Source organism: Hemiscyllium ocellatum, unplaced genomic scaffold, assembly GCF_020745735.1.
Source record: "Hemiscyllium ocellatum isolate sHemOce1 unplaced genomic scaffold, sHemOce1.pat.X.cur. scaffold_234_pat_ctg1, whole genome shotgun sequence".
Classification (NCBI taxonomy): domain Eukaryota; kingdom Metazoa; phylum Chordata; class Chondrichthyes; order Orectolobiformes; family Hemiscylliidae; genus Hemiscyllium; species Hemiscyllium ocellatum.
In genome coordinates, this window is record NW_026868059.1 from 317,782 (window position 1) to 340,491 (window position 22,710).

The following is a 22,710-nucleotide window of genomic DNA, read 5'->3' on the forward strand; positions in this document are numbered from 1 at the left end:
ACCCTCCTGCACACATTGTACAAACACCGACCCATCTAATGAACTCGAGCTATAGCTCTCCCAGTCTCTCGAGCTATAGCTCTCCCAGTCAATATCTGGGAAGTTAAAGTCCCCCATAACAACCACCCTGCTACCTTCACTCTTTTCCTGAATCATCCTCGCAATATTATCCTCTACTTCTCTAGGACTATTAGGAGGCCTGTAGAAAACACCTAACAGGGTGACCTCACCTTTCCTATTTCTAACCTCAGCCCAAACTACCTCAGATGGCAAGTCCTCTTCCATCGTCCATTCCACTGCTGTGATACTGTCTTTGACAAGTAATGCCACGCCTCCCCCTTTTTTACCCCCATGTCTGATCCTACTAAAACATTTGAACCCTGGAACGTGCAACAGCCATTCTTGTCCCTGTTCTACCCACGTCTCTGTAATGGCCACAACATCGAAGTCCCAGGTTTCTCACATACGCATAAAATGCCTTGGGGTTTTCCTTGATCCTATCCGCCAAGGATTTTTCATGCCCTCTCTTAGCTCTCCTGATCCCTTTCTTCAGGTCCCTTCTGGCTATCCTGTATCCCTCCACTGCTCTGTCTGAACCCTGTTTCCTCTACCTTATGTAAGCCTCCTTCTTCCTCTTTACTAGACACTCAACCTCCCTCGTCAAACAAGGCTCCCTCACACGACCTTTTCTTTCTTGCCTGATAGGTACATACATATCAAGGACGCGTCGTATCTGCTCCTTGAAAAAGTTCCGCATTTCCAGCACATCCTTCCCTGACAGCCTATGCTCCCAATTTATGCTCCTCAAATCCTGTCTTACAACATCGTAATTTCTCTTCCCCCAATTGTAAAATCTACCCTGCTTTGCGCACCTATCTCTCTCCATAACCAAGGTGAAAGTCACAGAATTGTGGTCACCATCACCAAAATGTTCACCCACTAACAAGCCCATCACTTGTCCCGGTTCATTACCTAGTACCAAATCCAATATGGCCTCCCCTCTGGTTGGACAATCTACATACTGTGTTAGAAATGCTTCCTGGACAGACTGCACAAACACCGCCCCATCCAATCTACTTGATCTAAAGAGCTTCTAATCAATATTTGGGAAGTTGAAGTCGCCCATGACTACGACCCTGTGGCTTCTGCACCTTTCCAAAATCTGTTTCCCAATCTGTTCCTCCACATCTCTGCTGCTATTGGGGGGCCTATAGTAAACACCCAACAAGGTGACTGCACCTTTCCTATTTCTGACTTCAGCCCATACTACCTCCAACGGCAGATCCCCCTCAAACTTCCTTTCTGCAGCCGTTATACCATTTCTAATTAGCAATGCCACCCCCCTCCTTTTTTGCCACCCTCCCTAATCTTACTGAAACATCTGTAACCAGGAACCTCCAACAACCATTCCTGTCCCTCTTCTATCCACGTTTCCGTGATGGCCACAACATCATAGTCCCAGGTACTGATCCATGCCTTAAGTTCCCCCACCTTATTTCTGATACTTCTTGCGTTGAAGTATACGCACTTGAGCCCAACTCTATGCCTGCAAGTATTCCCTGTCAGTGCTACCTTCTCCACAGCCTTCCTACATTCTTGGACATCCTGAAACACAGCTAGCTTACTTGCTGGACTACAAGTCCGGATCCCATCCCCCTGCCAAATTAGTTTAAACCCCCCCCGAAGAGTGCTAGCAAACCTACCCCCCAAGATATTGGTGCCCTTCTGGTTCAGGTGCAACCCGTCCTGTTTGTACAGGTCCCACCTTCCCCAGAATGCAGTCCAATTGTCCAAATACCTGAAGCCCTCCCTCCTACACCATCCTTGCAGCCACGTGTTCAACTGCACTCTCTCCCTATTCCTTGCCTCACTGTCACGTGGCACCGGCAACAACCCAGAGATGACGACTCTGTCTGTCCTCGCTTTTAGCTTCCAGCCTAACTCCCACTCAAATACTACTCACCTACCTTCCCGACCGGCTCTGCGCTTCGACCTCACTTCCGCCCGGCTGGCGCCGCTCTCCGCAGTGAAAAGACCGTTTGTCTTCAGGTAAGTGCTTTAAAAACTACTCACCTACCTTCCCGACCGGCTCTGCGCTTCAACCTCATTTTCGCCCGGCTCGCGCCGCTCTCCGCAGTGAAAAGACCAGTGAATGGTTCAAATGGATACAGTCCTGGTTATAGAAGAGCAGGTTACCGGTGACATGAATGTGTCTGCAGAGGGTGCGATCAGACTGTGACCTTGTCTCCACAATGAATATATCAGACTTTATTTTGGGCAAGCAATACTCAGAGGAAAATTGACATTCAGGGAGTGGCAGGCCAAACTTGAAATCAGTAAAAGCCAGTTTTAGAGGGCCATGCAAGCTCTGGATTCAACCGTCTCTCTGCCGAAATTGGTCAACACTTGCGGCTATTAAATGAAAGGTCGGTTGTTTGAGATCTTCAGGCGCGGATCTATGACTGTTCTCACTTCATCCGCCTTCTTTCCTGCACAGTTCTGGGTTTTAAATTGGGTCAGCAAATTGTTCCCTAAAACAGTAATCTTATCCGGAACCACAAACGTGTTTCTGTATTCTTTTAATGACTTATGTTATAGACTGCGGATTTCGGGACACTGAAAGAAAAACAGAAACTTCTGGGGAAATCCACCAGGTTTTGCATTACATGTGGTGGAAAGCAAACCTCTAATAATGATCTGAAGAAACTTTGAAACATTGTATCTGAATCTGTCTCCACAGATGCTGCAAGACCTGTTGAGTTATTTTTCCTGCAATTTCTGCTTTTGTTTTGACCTCTGTGCCCATTCCATCTATTGGCATGGAGGATCCAGTCCCACCATATACCGAAATTTAGCCCTTTCGGAAGCTTTGATCTTTGAATTCAAATGAACCCAGCAATGATTAACTCTGCCTCAGCTCCACGGAGAAAGAGAGAACTGGAAAGGTATACCGCTGGCGTGGTTCTGCTGCCGTGGGCGAATAGTTAAAGTGTTCGACTTGAAATCCATTGGGAATTCCCCACGGAGGCTGGAATCCTTCCGACTACGGCTGAGGGCAGAGAAAACCGAAGTTTCCTACACATCCTATTGTTTGGGATCAAATCAGGGCGTGAGGATACACTTGATCCAGGTAAGGATTGGTGCAAATCTCCAGCACACTCATCAAACCGTTCAGTTGCACATATACATGGGCAAATACGTTTGAACTGATGGACCACCAAATTGGAAAAGAGATGTGAACAGTGCAAGCGCCAAAAGACATTTTCTGTTCTGTCGACCTGGGACCAACTGCAGTTACTGGACAACTTTTGCAAAATGTACCTGAGCTGGCAAGGGGTGGAACTGATTCTACCCGATCTGTGTTCCAGATCTGGTATCGATTGGAACATTGGGATTGGGTATAACTGCCAAAGTGCATCCTATGAGAATCGGGAAGATAAGATCCTGGTATCTCTTTATCCTGCCGTGTGCAAGCACATACCTTCTCTATACTCGGTGTTTAATATTCCATGGCCCTGCTTTCAGGTAATCATTGGATTTACGATCTTCCTGTGTTTATATCAAACAGCTCAGTGACTTCGGAATTGGATGGTCAGAAGGAGATGGAGATGAGACAGGCAGAGAAGCAAAACGAGACCCGACGTGAAAGTGTTTCGAGTTTGCCGTGTGTCATTTGATTTAAATGAGGGTTATTTGCTTGTCGCTGTTCTTTCTGATTCTCAGGTGCCACAGGTCGGTAGATTTTGGGAAATTGAACATTACACATGAACAACCTGTGGGATTATTACAGCTCACTGTCGATTTTATATCACAGCTCACTGCAACGTTTTATATTAACTGGAAAATGGACTTGCGTTCAACCTAAAGCTGTGTTTTGTCGAAGAAACTTTAAACATGAAACACATGGAACGTGTATAATCCTACGACCTCTGTCCCTCTGGGGAGATGTGTCCGTATATCTTCCACTGTGGCTGAAAATGAGGATGAGTTTCTCAAGGGGGTTACAACATAATATGAAAATGTGTTGCTGGAAAATCGCAGCAGGTCAGGTAGCATCCAAGGAGCTGCTGCGACTTTCCAGCAACACATTTTCAGCTCTGATCTCCAGCATCTCACTTTCTCCTACAACATGGTATGACCATGTCAAACTTCAGTCCCATTATTCTATCACTTACGATCACAGGGAGAATTTCATTGGCGTTTGCCCTGGAAACATCAGAATAAACAAGATTATGTGTCAAAAACGAAAAGTAGGACTATAATAGAATGATGTCTCTGAGCCACAAAGCGTGATGGGCCAAGTGGTCATTTTTCAAAGCTGTAAAAAATATAAGACGGGGGAAACCGATCTGCAGCGAGACTGATCCGAAAGGAAAATGCAAAAGCAGTGTCATTGAGAAAGGAGACAGTGTTTTCTGTCGCCCTCGTTGGTGAAGTAATCGTTATGGATCTGCTCACTCACTGCCGCGGCGCACGTTCAGTTCCCAATCTGGAGATGGGAGTTCGGCACTTCCCGCCCATTGTGATGACAGTGTTTGTGAAACAGGAAACGAAGTGTGGAGCTGAGAATTGATTCACTTTTGTGCCAAACGTGATTCATGCTAACACAAAATAAATTACTACGGTTGATGGAAATCTAAAACAAAATCAGGGATTGACTGATAGACTATGCGCCTTGCAGCATGTGTGGAGAGAAACAGAGTTAATGTTTCAGATCGACAGAAACAGATTGCCATATCATGATGCCGGGGAAATGACCATTTTTGTCAACATTTTTATCAAAATTTCTCATTCGCTGACACCCGTCATTTCGACATATTTGAAATGGTTTCATCGACTGTAAAGCTGTTTCCATAGCCTTTCAGCTGCTGAAGGTTTGTGCTTATATTGTTACTTTTTTCTTTTACTTTGTCTCACTCAGCAGCCATGTCGAATGGAGAATTGGTCCCCCCTTTGTATAAATCAATGGAGTCTGTATTTGTCTCTTTGTGTGATGCATGCAACACGCTGTTTCACATTTTCTGACGCTCAATCTGTTCATATTCCTCATTTCCCATTTCTGGTCTTTGAAATGTCTCACATTCGGATGCAGTGTATTGTGAAGTTGCTGAGAGACTATGTCCTCCCGCCAATGACTGGATTGTGTATAGCTGGGCCCAAATTCTCCTGATAATGTATCATTTACTTAGGGCTGCGGTAAGGAGACATTATTTACTCAACATGTTATGAGTCTTTCGAATTCTAAATGCAACATCTTTTCCTACGGAAATAAAAGCAGTTTCATCCGAAATATAGGATGACAATGATGTATTTAATGTTGGTGAAAGATGAATGATCGCTGTCTGCAGAAAATGAAGCTGATCAGCTCTTGGTGTCTGTGCTATGGCCACAACATTTCCCGACAAATCTGCAGTGTCTGCTGCCTCAACTCGGTCTTCCCACTAAAACTAGGAGTGAAGGAACGAGAGCAACAGAAGAAAAAAAAAATGTGGGACAAGGGAAAGAAATTCCAGTTTGTATTAACTGGAAGAAACAACATTCATTGGTGGAGAAAAAAGGAGGGAATAACTCTAGGAGCATCAAATCACAACAGGCTGAGCTCAAAGTCAGAAAGCTGCGGGATCAGCAATATGACATCTGAAGAAGATGAAACAATGAGCCTTTGAAAGAGTGGATATTCACAACTGGCATTTGAATCCAAGTTCTCTTGTTTAGTAGAGAAGCACTTTAACGAACCGAGTCACAGTGCCTACACTAGGTGTGTGTTTACCCATCCACACTTGTATTTCTCTAAGCACTTCATCACAAAAGGTTTGGAAATGTTTTTCTTTTTTGTGTAAAATGTTGTTTGGTGAGAATTGCAATCAATGCCCGCTTTTGCACAGACATTTCACAGTTTAACATTCTCCACTGAAAATGTACAGGGAAAGTCAATGTGCACTTACATTGGTTTCAAACTGTACTGTTCATCTGTTTAAACGGATAGAATAAGGAGAATGTGTCCATCCTTTCTTGGCACATTGACCGCGTTCACACAACCAGAGGGATCCTCAAACCAAGAGGAAGAGGGTTATTGTGGTGAATTGACCTGGAGTAAGTGTGAGCCAGAATCTACAGTGGGCAGTGTAGGCAGACCCATTGGCATCAACAGTGAGCCTAACACCACCAGCTCCACGATTACTTCCTGCCTCATGCGTTCCAGTCATCATTGCCATGCACTTTTATTTGACTTTCCCACTTCGCTTCTTCACTTGTTCCCGACCCATTGCAGGTGTCTGCTTAGAACCTGACACTTTTAGAAACATGTCTCTATCAATGAGATATGATTCACTGATCATCCGAAGATACCCCGGAGAAGAAGGGAATGACTTAGTTTCTTGAACCTTTCAACTCATGAGCACGACGAATCGTCATGCTGCTGCTAATGATGGATTGCTCGGATTTAGACCCGCCAAAACTGAAAAAAACAGCGTGGGATTTGCCGTGGTAGTTTCTCCGGATATCTGCTACCATAGTCCTTCTAATTGGATGCAAACAATCCATACCTGTTGTAGAAGTGAAATGGAAAGCAATTACAATTAATTGATGTCTGAAACTTTGTTAAGCTGCTCTCATAGCTTGTCTTGAACGTGCGCCAACGTGTACAGCAGCAATTATCATCCTGGTAAGGAGTGCAGTTTCCGTGCCCTCACCCTTTCTGTGACAAAGGTACCGCGTTTACTTTCAGTGCGAAGGCAACACGGTTTGGAAACAAGGTAACACTTATCTTCTGGTGTCACAGTGCACCACGGATTGTTGATGTTGCCTCTCTGTCAAATTAATCCCAAGATAGTCTCTGAAAGGTCTCATTTTGATTTTGTCTGCAGTTTTTCAATGCGAATGAACCAACATCAGAAATCCTGAATCATGCTTTGCTGCAGTTCGCATGTTAGCGACTCAATCATTTCGCAACAGGAATGAATGGGTTTACAGTCTAACCTTCACATGTGCTCTGAAATCGAAGCCATGTTGGAACTGGAACTGAGAAAGTGATAGACACGAAATGACGTTGTATCATTTACCTCATAGAAGAGCAGGAAAATGTAAACCTGGTCGGGGGAGGTGGTGGGGACAGCAAAGTGAGACACGTGGAGGTCTGGTGAAACATCTGCTTTCTGATTCAGTCAGCAACAAGAGTCATAAAGGTGCCTCAGGCTGGATAGCTTTCCCATCTCGAACACTGAACAATCACATCGAGTACGGACCTCTTTGACACCTCGTTGTTTTGTTCTGCTAATTCGATTTGGAGTTTCTTACCTCGGTTCTAGAAGCGTTTTTGTTTCACCTCCTCGTTTATTCTCCGTCCTTCATTCTCAGTTTGTTGGGAAGAACGAGGTGAGGGAGGAATCACTGCGGTTATCACACGCTGATCATTCTCTGCTGTAACTGTTCATTAATTTTACACGAAAAGCAAAATATTATAAATTGTATTTGGAACTTAAAAGGAAACATGTCGAAGGCCTCAGGCCTAAGTGACAGATATATTATCTAGAGAATGTGAGCCCAGTTCTCCACACTCCAGTCAGCGGGAGGAGAAATTGCCTCATCAGCTGCACTTTCACACTGTCTTCTGCAGTCAGAGTTTCCAAAGACCAGAAATGGGAAATGAGGGATTTGGACAGAGACTGTGAAAGAAGGGGACAATGAACAGACATAGAAAGACAAATGGAAACTCACATTGTGGAAGACACTGAAAGGGTCAATTGTCCACTTGACATGGCTGCTAAGTGACAGAAAGGAAAAGAAAAAGGTAACCATTAAAGCACAGCTTGTCACCAGCTCATGGAAACGGAAGCAGCATTACCGCCAAAACAAACCTTCTAAATTTGTAAAAGTGATGGTTGGCAACGAATGAGAAGTTTTGATAAATATGATGATCCCACACATAATACTGAAAATGTGCCTGCATTACAATGTTGAAATACCGAACGAACCTGCTTCTGTCGATCTGAAACACTAACTCTACTTTGCTCCATGGATACTGCCAGGCGCTGAGTTTCTCCAGCATTCCATGTTTTTGTGTCACATTTCCAGCATCCGCAGCTCTTTGTCTTATGTTAACCTGAACCGTGTTTTTTGACAAAACATGACCACTTCTCAGCCACATCCATCATTTCCTAATTTAGGAATGCTGCCACTACGACAAACGAGCACAGGAAAATTCCCATTCCTCGACTGGAAATCGAACTTGAGCCAGAGCGCTGGGAGCACTGAATCAGAAACAGTAGAGAACCACAGAAAACAACAGAGCCTGTCGTCCCTTTCATCAGTTACACTGCTGTTGTAAGGTTTGTAGCTCAGATTGAGGTTTCGGGTGTAGGTTTGCTCGCTGAGCTGTAGGTTTGAGATCCAGACGTTTCATTACCTGGCTAGGTAACATCATCAGTGGGACCTCTAAGTGAAGCGAAGCTGTTGTCTCCTTGCTTTCTATTTATATATTTGTCCTGGATGGGGTTCGTGAGGTTTGTGGTGATGTCATTTCCTTTTCGTTTTCTGAGAGGTTGATAGATGGTATCTAGATATATGTATTTGTTTATGGCGTTGTGGATGGAGTGCCAGGCTGAAGAAACCGACAGCAACCGACGTCACAGTCGAAAGAAAGGACAACGGAGAACTACAAACCTGCGTATACAGAAAACCGACAAACAGTGACCAAATACTTAACTACACCAGCAACCACCCCAACACACACAAACGAAGGTTGTCAGAACACTATTCCAACGAGGCACCATACACTGCAGCACAGACGAACGTCAGAAAACAGAGGTGAACCACCTATACAACGTATTCATGAAGAACGGTCACTCAAAAAGTACAGTCTGCAGATTCCTCGAGAACGAACCACGACAAGCAGACCAAACACAGCCAAAAACACGAACAACCTTACGATATATCAAAGAAGTTTCAGAAATGACAGCCAGACTACTAAGACCCCTCGGAATCCTAGTAGCAAACAAACCCACCAACACTCTCAAATAAAAACTAGCAAACTTAAAAGACCCACTACAACTCATGGTCAAAACCAACGTCATCTACAAAATTCCATGCAAGGACTGCCACGAAGACAACGTAGGACAAACAGGAACAAGGTTAGCCACCAGGATACACGAACACCAGCTATCCACAAAAAGACACGACCCTCTCTCCATCGTAGCCCTACACACGGATGAAAAGAAAACATTTCGACTGGAACAACACATCTATCCTGGGACAGGCTAAGCAAAGATATGCCAGAGAATTCCTAGAGGATTGGTACTCCAAACACAACGCCATAAACAAACATGTAGATCTGGATACCATCTGTCAACCACTCGGAAAACGAACAGGAAATGACATCACTAGAAATCCCAGCAACCCCATCCAGGACAAACCTATAAATAGAAAGCAGGAGACAACAGCTTCGCTTCACTGCGAGGTCGCCACTGATGATGTTACCTAAATTAGTCTCGAGGAAAATGGAGTGAGAAGATAAACAAAGCGAGAGAGAGGAAAGCGAGAGGGAGAGAGAAAGAAAGGGGGGAGAAGAATGAGAAAAAGTTAGAGAAGAGAAGGAGAGAGAGACAGAGAGACGGGAGATATAGAGGGAGGAAAAAGAGAGAGAAGTTCCTTGGATGAGCAAAGGGAGATAAGAAAGGAACAGAGAAGAGAGAGAAGGAGAGAGAAAATTTGAACTTGAGAAGTTGCGACTTTGTCAGCAAAGTCAAGTTAGCAGGATGGAAATTAAAAGAGAAATTAGTGATATATGTAAATGTGTCACCACTCCGCAACATTTTGATGAGGATGATGTTGAAGCCTTCTTCATTTCAATCAAAAACATGGCTAGGCAGATGGAATGGTCCGAGGATTGATGGGTAATGCGAGTTCAGACTAAACTCGAAGTCAGAGCGAGTAAGGGATTTGGTATGATATTACGTGAGGTGTGAAAAGATTATGAATGAGTAAAACAGGCTCCTTTGAGTGCTTCTGAACCGGTACCAGATGTATATCGAGAGCGTGTCTGAAACACAGGTCATACTTATGTTGAGTTAAAAAGAAATAAACACAATACTTTGATGGATGGATTCTTATTTGGATAAAGAGAGGATATTTCAGGCTATTAGAGAGATAATTCTGCTGGAGGAGTTCAAAAACACACTTTTAGAGATTGCAAGAATTCACGTGGAGGAAAAAAAGATTTCGGAAAGTCAGAAGGACAACAGAATTAGTAGATGAGTACATGCTGGTGCATAAGACAAGCTTTTGAACAGATATTCGTCCTGTGAAGGATCCAAATTGGCAGAAGGGGAGATTCTGCATTACTAAACCAAGAACCTTCCTGCACTTGGAAGCTATTAGAGCAGGAAAAAAAGAAGTCCAAGAGAGTCGAAAGGGGGTGAAAGGACTCAGCTGTTTCCATTCTGGCAAAGTTGAATACGGAAAGTATTTGAATACGGACAGTACTTGTCGTTAATTAAAGGCGTTGTGGAAAATAGAAGTGTTTAAAGAAGCTAAACTGGTGGCACGAGAGTGACACGATCTAACCAGTTGCTGGTAGTAAGGGATGGGCGAATATGTACCCTTTCATATCTATTTCCCATGAGTGTTGTAATTTGAGGTATATATGAGCAGAAATTTAGCGTTCCCTTATGTAAGATCACGTTGGAGCCCCACTTTAAGCCGGGGAAATTTACGCTGCGCGTGATAGACAGAGTGTCAGTTCCACGAATTCAGCTTGTGCTTGGAAATGATTTGGCAAGATCCAATTTGGAAGTGACTCCCCTTATTGTGGAGAAGCCCAAGGAAGACGAAGAAACTGAGGAGTTAAAACAGAAATATCTTTCTATTTTCCCAGACTGTGTGTTGAACAGATCCCACTCTCAATAGGCACAGCACCAAATGACAAGTAAAAAGAAAGATGAAGGAGTTGAGTTTAGGTCAGCTGATACACTACTTGATGTGATTCGTGCAGTGGGCCGAAGTACACAAGACTGTGTTGCAGCTACAACATAGAGAGGAAGTGTTATGGGTAGCACATGAACTACCTATAGGGGGTCCCCGAGGGTGACGAAACACGCAAGCTAAATACTAAACATTTCTCTTGGCCTGGAATGCACACGGGATGTGGTTGCTTTTTCTGACAATGTCATACATGTCAAATGGCAGGTAAGTCTCAGGCGGCAATAAAAACACGCCTTTGTTGCCAATTACCACAGTTGGAGAATCTTTCAGGTGGATTAGAATTGATTGCGTGCATCCCCTTCCGAGAACTAAATGTCAGAACCAGTGCTTGTTGACTACAATGGATGTGCTATCCATATTTCCAATGGCAATTCCTTCCCGGAGTATCAAGGCCACAATTCTGGTAGAGGAGTTAGTAGCTTTCTTCACATGCTATGACCTAACTAGTCAGACTAAGGGTCAAATTTTACTGTACAACTGCTTAAGGAGGTTTTTGATAGCTGAGATACAACACTTTAAATCTTAGTGCATATCTTCCTGAATCGTTGGGAACTTTAGAAAGATGGCTTAAGACCTTGAAAACCATGAAGAGAGCATACTGTCAAGATTACCCGAATGATTGGGACAAAGATATCCCATTCGTATTGTTTGCCATTAAGAATGTTCCAAACAAATCCACTCAGTCAATTCCTTTTAAGTTCATATTCGCACATGAAGTGATTGCCCTTTGGAATTAATTAAAGAAACAAATGACAGGGTCAAAGTCGAAGATCACACAATTAAATCATGTAACGGAATTGAGGGAGATACTAAATTTAGTCAGTGATTCAGCAAAAGAGCACCCAAAAATGGCACAGCATAGAATTACGCAGGTGGCAGATAAAAATCTGGGACTCAGAAGTTTTCCCACAGGGAAAACTTGTCAGTACTGTTACCAATCATAGGTGATCCCTTTAAAGTTAGGTTTACTGGTCCCTGTGAAAAAGTTGAGTCAGTTGAACTATTTAGCAAAGATGTCAGATAGAAAATAAAACTGTATTGGGTATGTCATGTGAACATGTTGAAAACGTAATACACAACAAAGGAGGAACTGGAGGAAGAGTTGTTCGTTACTGCCCAGCAGAGTGAGGAATCGAATTCAGTTGCTTTGAATTTTGATGTACCTCAAAACAGATTCTAAAATGATGAAGTCCTTGAGGAGTGGGATGGATTAGAAAGCTGTCTGTCTCAGGAGCATAGAAAAGTGTTGAAAGATTTTTTGTTCCGACAGAGTCAGGGTACATGCAAGAATCACATGGAGAGGACGAAAGCAATTGAACACGAAGTAGATGTGGGGAATTCTGCTGCGATAAAGCAGTATCCCTCTCGACTTAATCGTCTCAAAGGCTGACAGGACTAGATGCAGTTGAACACCATGCTCGACGAGAACATCATTGATTCAAGCCAGAGCGCGTGGAGTTCGCTGATTGTCTTAGTTACCAAACCAGATGATTTGTGTTGAACTTCGTGTGGATTATGGAACGGCCAATGCCGTTACAAAATCGAACTCATATCCAACTTCTAGATTGGAGGACTGCATCCAGAAAGTCGGACAAGCCAGTTACATCACCAAGTCGGGCATAATGCGTGGGTACTGGAAGGTACCATTGTCAAAGTTGGTGAACAAATCTCTGCGCTTGTAACTCCATATGAGCTATATCAGTTTAAAGTGATGCACTTTTGAATGAAGAACAAGCCCGGCACACCAAAACACACTTGTACAAAGTTGTGGCCGGGTTGACAAATTGTGTAATCTATTTGGACGATGTAGTGATCCTTAGCAATTCAAGGAATGATCACAAGGGTCTGTTGGCAGAGCTCTTTGAACGACCACGAGAAGCGAAACTGATGGCAAACATATCAAAAACAGAATTCACGGAAGCAGAGGTGATGTTCTTGGGAGGTTCATCGGTCATGGCAGGTTGAGCACCCTCCGGAACGTGAGGACGAAGGCTTCTGAGGAATTGCCATGATCAACCTCGAAGAATGAGTTTCTTTAATTCTTCAGACTCGGCGGACTCTATCAGAAGTCTGTTCCAAACTGTTCTAGTATAGTGGCATCGTTAACCGATTTGCTGAAGAAAAACACTACTTTTCGGTGTACAGCAACATGTCACGTGGCAATTGACCATTTGAAGCCGATATTAACCACCAAACCAGTATTACCTGCTCCAAACATCTAAAAAAACTTTTAAAGTAGCCATCGATGGTCGTTAGAGTTGGAGGTGTACTCCAACGGGAAAAATGAGCATGGGGAAGAACTGCCAGTTGATAACTTTTCATAGAAAATCAACATCTATCAGAAGAAATGCTCCACAATCGAAAAAAAAACTATTGAGTTTGGTACTGGCGTTACAAATATAATGTATGTGCCACGAATGACGGATCGGAGAGGTTATGTACACAGACCACAATCCGCTAAAACGTTGTATATATGTAATAATATGAGACTATTTCATTGGCTTCTTATGGAAGAGACGTTCACTTTAAAAATCATGCATGTTGTGGGTCAGTAGAATGAAATCACAGATACGTTATCGCAGATTCAACTGATGGTGTTCAGATGAGATTGTCTTTATTTCATGTTTTATATGTTTATATAGGGAAAAACTAAGCCGAAATTGCATGAAATTTATCGATATGTTAGGGTAAAGTATTTAAAAATAAAAATGTAAACATATCTTCATTATGATGGTTCATTGTTTCCTGTAGAGGCGATGTGTTTTAAACATATTAGTGCACATTTAAGAGATTTAAAAGCAGCAGAACAACCAGACACAAAAAAAGTGTTCTCAATAAGACGACGACGTAATCCTGGGTTGAACAATTCAATTCGTTCATTGCCTGGAGACATAAATAGTTCGAGTTTGGCCACTCAGTTTAAATTTTTATCAGGAAAATATATAAATTTCAATTCAAATTTTAATTGCGTCTCTTGAAAGTCTTTAATAATAAACAGGGACCCAATCAGATGCTCTGGGGTATGAGATGGGGGACATTGAAGTGTTGAGAGGAGGACTGCCAGGACCTTGCATGTAACAATCTTCTTGTAAAAAAATATATATGTGAAACATAACTTTTCGATCCGTGATCTTTGACACAGAATCTCCCAACAGGGACAAAGAAGAGACAGGAAGATCCGAAGACAAGAACCCACAGCTGCCTGGTTTTTATAAAGAAGTGCTGTTTTGTAAACCTTAACTGGGAGTTTTATCTGAATAGCATTATCGAATGGAACAACAACATGGGTAATGGAAATACATTGGTTTGTTAATTAATCTCTCCCTTACGTTAGAAATGAAGTGCTGAATTTTTACTTCGTGTAGTTCTTGGCCAATCGAATTGTTGCAGATTCCTGTACAGCATAAATCATTTCTGTGTTACTGGTTTTATCGTAAGCTGGAGGGTTTATGCTGTGTCATAACGAGTCTAAACAAATTTGGCAAAACAAGTGTGCATCTGTGCAGTTCTTTGAGTGAACTGGAGATTTGCACCATTCATGAACAGGATGAAGTGATTCTCCCCGCCGTGATCTGAATCTCCAAAAGTGAAAGGCCACCCAACTTCGCCGTAGTTGACAGGATTTGAACCTGCGTGGGAATGCCCCAATGGATTTCAAGTCCATCGCCTTAACCACTCAGCCACAACTACAAATGCATGCACAGCGTTCTCATTTCCAGGTGTCTGTCCCTGGGGAGCTTAGCAGTAGTGAATCATGGTTTGGTTTATTTGAATTCAAAACCCACAGCTTTCAAATCGATGAAATGTCGCGACAAAGTGGGTCTGGGTGTTCCACCCCGATAGGTGGGATCTATATTCAGCTTAAACGGCGGCGGAAAATGCAGAAAAATACTCAGCAGGTCGAGCAGGAGCTGGGCTGGGAAAAGGCGATTCAACGTTTCAAAACTTCTTCAGAACGTTCTCAGAACTCCGTTTTCTCCCAGTTATACTGACAAACCTGTTGACATTCCCCAGAATTTTCTATTTTTTTTTCACATTCCCAACATCCACAGTCCTTTGCATTAGCCATTAAAACGATAAAGAAATTCCTTTGCGATTCTGGATAAGATTCCTGTTTGGGGAACATTTTCCTGATCACATTAAAATCCCGGAGCTGTGCAGGAAAGAAAACGGATGAAGTATGAGCAGTGAGAGATCCGACCCTGGAACGTCCCAAATCACCAACTGCTCGGTTAATGGATGAACGTGTTGACCAATTACGTAACAGAGACGGGTAAACTTACTCATTGCACGATCCAAAAACAGTAAATCCTGGGACATTCACTGTAGTGAAATGGCAACAATCCTGTACCAGCTGCAAACACATCCACGTCACAGCAACCAACTTTTCTCCAAAAGGATTCCTGCTCACTTCGAGGCTTTTTTCTTAACGTGTTTGTACCCGAGTCTTCTCGTGGTCTTGTAGCTGTGGCGAGGTTTGAATTCCTGATGTGCAGGAGTGAAAATCCTTTCAATGTCTCAGATCAGTTCATGTCCAGAGAACAACAGAGTCAATGTCGCGGCCTCGTAAAGGCTGGCTATGTTAAGTGGAGCAATCCACCCTTCGTTCACCTCTGATTTCGCTTCCCAAAGAGATTATAAAGTTTTCCAAAGCTGGAGACATGCGTTTCCTGTTATTTATCTTTGTTTTCTTTAACTAAACAACTGGCGATATTTTCCCAAAATATCTTCACCATTCTCCGCCTTGCATTATGCCCAGCGAAGAGCAAACCCCTTTTGTCGAGAAATTACTGAGGTTGGGATTCTTCTCTTTGGAACAAAGAAGGTTAACTGGAGTCTTTTATGGTCTGTTTATAATGATGGGGGTGGGCGCAGTGCGGATGGGTGGTTTGATGTTCTGTAGGAAATGTTGCCAACAATCAGGGTCAGTTTCCAGAGGACTGGGACTAAATATATTTAATGGAAAACGAAATTTTCGAAGAGTATATAGAGCCTAATCTTAGGGGAACCGTCAATCATTTAAGACAGAGATGAGGACGACATTCCGTCTTTCAGAGAGTAGCAAATCTGCAGAATTCTTTCCAATGAAGGGCTGTCAAGGCTGAGTATAATCAAGCCTGAGACGGCCTCCCAATTAGTCACTTTGGGAATCAAAAAGAATGGGGATAAGGCGGAAAAGTGCAGTTAACAATTAAACAAATCAGACATGACTTCATTAAAAGGTGGAGCTGACCTGATTGGACGAATGGCTTCCATCTGTTCCAATATCGTATCTGACATTTGGAAACTGCGAGAGACAATTGTGAAGAAAGAAATTGCAGGACGTTGAGAAAAGATGATTGGAGTCAAACTGAGTCAACATTATTTCTTGAAAGGAAAAACACTTGACAACTTTGCCAGAGTTCTTTGATCATATTACAGGCAGAGTTGATCAAATGTTAGTAGTCATTCCATAAGAGACCATATCAAAAGCCATTACACAAGGTAGAGGTTCACGGTGTTGTGTTAAAACAAGGCCAGGATTGTCCGTTGTTTATTTCATGGAAGACACATAATCTGGATTCTTGCGAATTTTTCAAGTTGTAAAAATGTAATTAGTAAAATGGTGGAATGATCAGTCATAGGACTGCAATGATTTATATCTGCCTTAATGACATGGTGGAATTGGCAGAGTGAAATGTGCCCAGTTTTACTGACGATACACAATGGGTGGGAGGACATTTTGCGATGAGGACAGCGTAATATGGAAATGGATCATGACAGGTTGGGTGGGTGGGCAAGCACCTGGTGCACGGAGAAGGTTGTAAAGTTGATAGTTTGGAGAGGAGGGTGATGCACATGGTTGGGAAGGGAATGGCACAGATGGGACAGGTCATAAGGACGGTGCTGAGCTGGAGGTTTTGAAGTGAGGGATGGTGGGGGAGGAGAAATGTGGAAACTGGTGAAATCCTAATTGATGCCATGGGTTGGAGGCCCCCGATGAGGAGATGTAGCTTTAGAACATAGATCAATAGAACAATACAGCGCTGCCCAGGCCCTTTGGCTTTCGATGTTGCACCGACCTGTGAACTAAGCTCATCCCCCTATATTATCCCATCATCATCCATGTGTTTATCCAAGGATTGTTTAAATCTCCATAATTTAGCTGAGTTAACGACATTGACAGCCCGGGCATTCCACACCCTTACTACTCTCTGAACAAAGAGCCTGCCTCTGACATCCGGCTGCAACCTATAAATCCTCAATTTGTAGTTATGACCACTCGTACAAGCTGACATCATCTTCCTTAGTAAAGGACTTCCACAGTCTACCCTATCTAATCCTCTTATAATTCTCGGGAGTAGGTTTGATCGCTGAGCTGCATGTTTCATTCAAACCTGCAGCTCAGGGAGCAGACCTGCACCCTGAACCTCAACCTGAGTTAAAAAAAACCTTGCAAAAGCTTGTAACTCTATCAAATCCGCTCTCAGACTTCTTATTTCCAATGAGGACACACCCAAGTCTCTCAGATTTTCCTGGTAAGACTTTTCCTCCAGAACATGCAATATCTTGTTAAATCTCATCTGCAACTTTTCAAATGCTTCCACATCTTTCCTGGAATGGGGTGACCAGGCAGTTCAAAATATTCTACGTGGAGCCACACAAGTGTTTTGTATAGTTGCAGCATGAAATTGTAGCTCAGGAACTCATTCCTGTACCAATGAAATCGACAGCAATGCACTCTTTCGCAGTAGCACAGTGGTACATCCTGCTGCATTACAGTACTGCAGACCCATGTTCAATTCTCGCTTCTAGCGACTCTCGATGTGGAGTTTGCACATTCTCTCCGTGGGTTTCCGCCAGATGCTCGGTTTTGCTCTCACAATCCAAAAAAATGTGAAGTTGAGGTAAAGGGGAAAGTGTAGGAAAATGGGTCGCGCTTCGGCGGCTCGGTGTATCCTTGTTGGGCCTCAAGGCCTGTTTCGACACTATCCGTAATCCAAAGGAAAATCATCCTGGCTGGAAACTATGCACATGGACTCCAAGGTCACTCTGCACATCCACATTACCAAGAATCTTTCCATTAACTCGGTATTCTGCCTTCCTGTTATTTTTCCCAAGAGTGAGTCACCTCACATTTAGCTTCACTGAACTTCATTTGCCACCTCTAAGACAAATTCTGCAGTTTGTCCAAGCGTTCCTGCAACCTGCAACATTTTTTCTGCGCTGTCCACTACTCCACCAACTTTATCGTTATCTGCAAGCTTACTAACCCATCCACTTATGCCTGGTCTTAGTCATTTACGAAAATGGCAAACAACAGTGATCCCAAAACAGATCTTTGTGCCAAATCACTCGTAACCGGATTCCAGAATGAATATTTTTCATTAGCCACCACTTGCTGCCTTCTCACACAAAGCCAGGTTCTAATCCAAACTGCGAATTCATCGTCAATCCCATGCCTCTGCATTTTCTCCAACAGCCTAACATGTGGAAGCTTATCAAAGGCTTTACAGACGTCATGTGCACCACATCAAATGGCTACCGTCATCCAAATGCTTGGTCACCATCTCGAACTGCTCACGAAACCATGTTGACCCTCTGAAATCAAATTATTGTTGGCTGATGGATTATACATCCTATCTCTCATACTCAGTTCCTTATTTATTTTCCTACAAGAAAGGTAAGGCTCACTGGGCTCTGGGTCATCTGTATTCCCCTTCTTCAACAAGGGAACAACTTTTGCTATCCTCCAATCTTCGAGTGCGATTCCTGTAGAAAATATAGAAATAAAGATCAAAGGCAAAGACTCTGCAATCTCCCCACTGGCCTCCCAGGAAATCGTTGGATAGATCCCAGCCGACTCAGGGGTTTACTTATTTTCAAACCTTCCCAGAATTGTTATGAAGTCCTCCTTGCAAATCTCATTTCCACCCAGGCTAGTAACCTGTATCTCAGGTTCTCCTCGACAATATTTTCTTTAACCAATATGAATACTAACGAAAAATATTCGTTTGCCGGCTTCCTACCTCCTCTGACTCCACACACAATACATCACTACTCTCTTTGACTAGTCCTAATCTTACTCTCGTCGTTCTTTGATTCCTCATACACACGTAGAAAGCCTTAGGGTTTTCTAAGATTCTATCCGCAAGCAACTTCTGATGCCCTGTCCTGCCTCTTATGAACTCTCTGTACAGGTCGTTCCTAACCATCTTGTCAATCGCCCTAACTGAGCCTTCACGTCAAATGCTAAAATACGCCTTCTACTTTCTCTTGACATGAGCTGCAAGTTCCTTAGTAAGCCACGGCTGCTTCGCTCGACAACTTCCTTCATAACTGACAGGTGCATACTCATCAAGTACATACAATATCAGTTCCTTGAATAAGCTCCACATTTCAATTGTGTTCATTACAACCGTTTCATTCCACATCTAGTGCATACTAAATCTTGCCAAATTTCATTCTAATTGCCTTTCCCTCAGATTTACTCTCTCCCTGGAGTACAAAACTATCGCTTTTTTTTGCTTAAGTATACATACCGAACTGTGTTCACGATCACCAAATTGCTCACCTACCTTCACATCTAACACTAGGCCAATCCAAACCCAGTAACAAATCCAATGTAGCTGCAAATGTGTTGCTGGTCAAAGCACAGCAGGTTAGGCAGCATCTCAGGAATAGAGAATTCGACGTTTCGAGCATAAGCCCTCCTGATGAAGGGCTTATGCTCGAAACGTCGAATTCTCTATTCCTGAGATGCTGCCTAACCTGCTGTGCTTTGACCAGCAACACATTTGCAGCTGTGATCTCCAGCATCTGCAGACCTCATTTTTTACTCGAACAAATCCAATGTAGCCTGTGACTGTTAATAAGAGGCAGTCTGGCCGCAGGTTATGGACCCGTGTTGAGGATCAGGCAGGAATTCATCAAAGTTGAGAGTGACAAATACGTTAACTGCTCACCTCCCTCTGTTACCCTCACTCGCAGGAGACTGCTATTATCATTTGGCGCAGCAATTCACAGATGATATCTTTGGTTGCTTCGAAACTTCTGAACAATGTGCAAGTGAGTAAAGTAGTCCACCAGGACCAGGCTCTAATGAGGGAGCCAAGAAAGTTTGCATTGTCAGAGGGCCGGAACTGCCGGAAAGGTGCTTTCTCTTTCCAGTGCAAAAGGTTAGTGCTGAAAGGGCAGGCGCTTTTGGAGGTTAGTGCTGAGGGAGCTGACGCTGTCAGAGCATCAGGACTAAGGATGCAGAAACTCTCAGATGGTTTGTGCTGAAGGATCAGTCACTGTAATAGGATCAAATCTGAGGGAGTGGGCACAGTCAGAGGGTTAGTGTTGAGTGAGCAGGCACTGATGGAGTGTCAGTACTGAGCGAGAGGGTAGTATTACAGGTTCAGTGCTGAGTAAGTGCCATCGTCGCCCGTTCAGTGTTGGCAGAGTGGGTGCTGTCGGAGGGTCAGTGCTGAGGGATTATATTTAATTTATTTCGTGCTAATATTTCCAGAAACAAATAAAATGGCAACTGAATATCCAAACTGTTTACCAAAACAATCAATGGCAAGTCGGAACATAAATAAATAATCTAAAACCTCTCTGATATTTGAGGACATCCTGCCTGTTTTTGTCACACATGCGCTGCCTGTCTGATCACATACATCTTCTCTGTATGGTCTCGCACAGCCTCTGCATGTTTTTCACATACATCCTCCTACTCTCCATCTTACACACACTACATGTTTTTGTCACACATACCTTCACTGCATGGGACAAACTAGAAGTCTGCCAGTACAGGAATAGACTTCAGTTTACCCACCCCTAGGGATATGATTGTGTAAAAATGGTAAGAAGTTGGAGGAATCCAAATTCCACTGACCCCAGCCCTAATCCCACCTTCCTGTCTGAACTGGGATAAGATCGCAACAAGACATGACCGAGAGAGAGACAGAGGGAGAGAGAGATTCATAGAAATTGAATGCACAGAATCAGATCCTTCAGTCCAACTTGTCCACACTGACAATATACCATGAATAACTTTCATCTCATCTGTCAGCATTTGGCCCATGTCTCTCTCACCCCTTCCTACTTATTTACCAATCCTGATGCATTATAAACTTTGTGCTTATACCAGCCTTTACCCCTCCCTCTGGCAGCTCATTCCACACTTGCACCTCTCTGTAGGAAAAATGCTGTATGTGTGGGAAAGGATACTCTCAGGCGGCCACGCTGCTGAGGCACCTGTGTGTTCACACCGGTGAGAAGCCATTCATTCATTCTTTGTGTTGGAAATGACTCAAACAATCATCCGATCTGCTGTGACATTTTGGCAGCCATGCAGATGATAAATGTTTTAGAACACTGACTATAACTGTTAATTTTATTCAATGATAAGTAAACGTATTGGCGAGTGGAGAATACAGAAAGAGACAGAAGCTCCAGATATGAAATGCTTCAATCCTTCACGAAATCTATACCATGTACTGATTGACGTCCGTTTCTTCCTTCACCATGATTACCTTTTTTAATGTAGGAGGATAATTTAGGGATAGAAGTATTTCCTTAACTTTCCAAAGCGGTAAAATAATGCAGGACATACTGAGTTAATTTTCATCTGTCAACGTGTACTTTGGCAGGCTTAATAAATTAGATAAAAACATTTACTCACAAACAGTGACCATCAAGTGCTCACTGAAGATTATTGGATAGGGCATCCTGGAGGTCGGTTTCCAGTGAAATTCCTTAGGGATCGGTGAGGGGAGCTCTGCTCTTTGCGATGTTTATGAATGCGTTGGATGAGGAAGAAGAAAGGTGAGGTAGTAAGTTTGCCGATGACATGGAGGTTGGTGGAGCTGTCGATAGTGTATTCGGCTGTTATGGATTGCAATGAAACATTGCGAGTTTGCAGAACTGGTCTGATATGTGGCAGATGGAGATAAACCCGAAAAAGTGTGGAGTCGTTCACTTTGGAAGTGCGACTTTCAATGCAGAACACAGGGTTAAAGGATTCTTGGCAGAGTGGAGGAGCAGAGGAATCTTGGGTCATATTGGCTGTCTTTAGAGCAAGTGTCAGGTGTTGGTCTATCCCAATAACCATGCAAGTTAAAATCTACCAAGGAGCTTCCAGTTTTACAAATAAAGTTACGAAATAGTTGTTCAAAGTGACAATCACAATGAAAGAACTTGTTTCTTGTGTACTTTAGGAGAACCTTTGAATGTAGTATTCACTCAGATTACAATTAAAGTCGAGAAAGGTTTGAACACGTCGATGTGCCTCCTCGGAGATATTTCGATTGTTTGCCAATAAATTATGTTTTAGGAAGCTACATTTGAAAATCTCGTCACGACTAATCAGGGCAGGACGACGGAGACAGCTATTGTGACAGACATTCATTTTACTAAATGCACCTGGACTTTCGGACATACCACGATGTTTAGCTTTCAGTAAATGTGCTGATATGATGTGTTATATATGAAATAAAGAACGTGTGATTTCACAGTGAACCTGCACTGGAATGGGTCCTAAATACATGTTACTTTTTGAGGAAAAGCCGGACATGAAACGATTTATGTGTCCCAGACAATGGCGCTGCATTTTGACATCATCGATAAAGTGGCACATTCTCCCGTAAGGAACTATCTTTAACCAATCAGAAGACCGTTTAATTCTCACCGGGAATGGCAGGAATGCAGCGAGGATAATCAGGAACTGTCTACACACTTAGATTGGAATGATTAAGAACTGTTCAC

General features: G+C 43.1%; 1 non-coding gene across 1 annotated transcript; it reads right to left on the bottom strand.

Annotated features, from left to right (window-relative positions):
• Positions 1-14,585: 14,585 nt before the first annotated feature.
• On the bottom strand, positions 14,586-14,667 carry trnas-uga (transfer RNA serine (anticodon UGA)). The gene has a single exon. It is a non-coding gene; the product is annotated as a tRNA-Ser (tRNA).
• Positions 14,668-22,710: the final 8,043 nt, after the last annotated feature.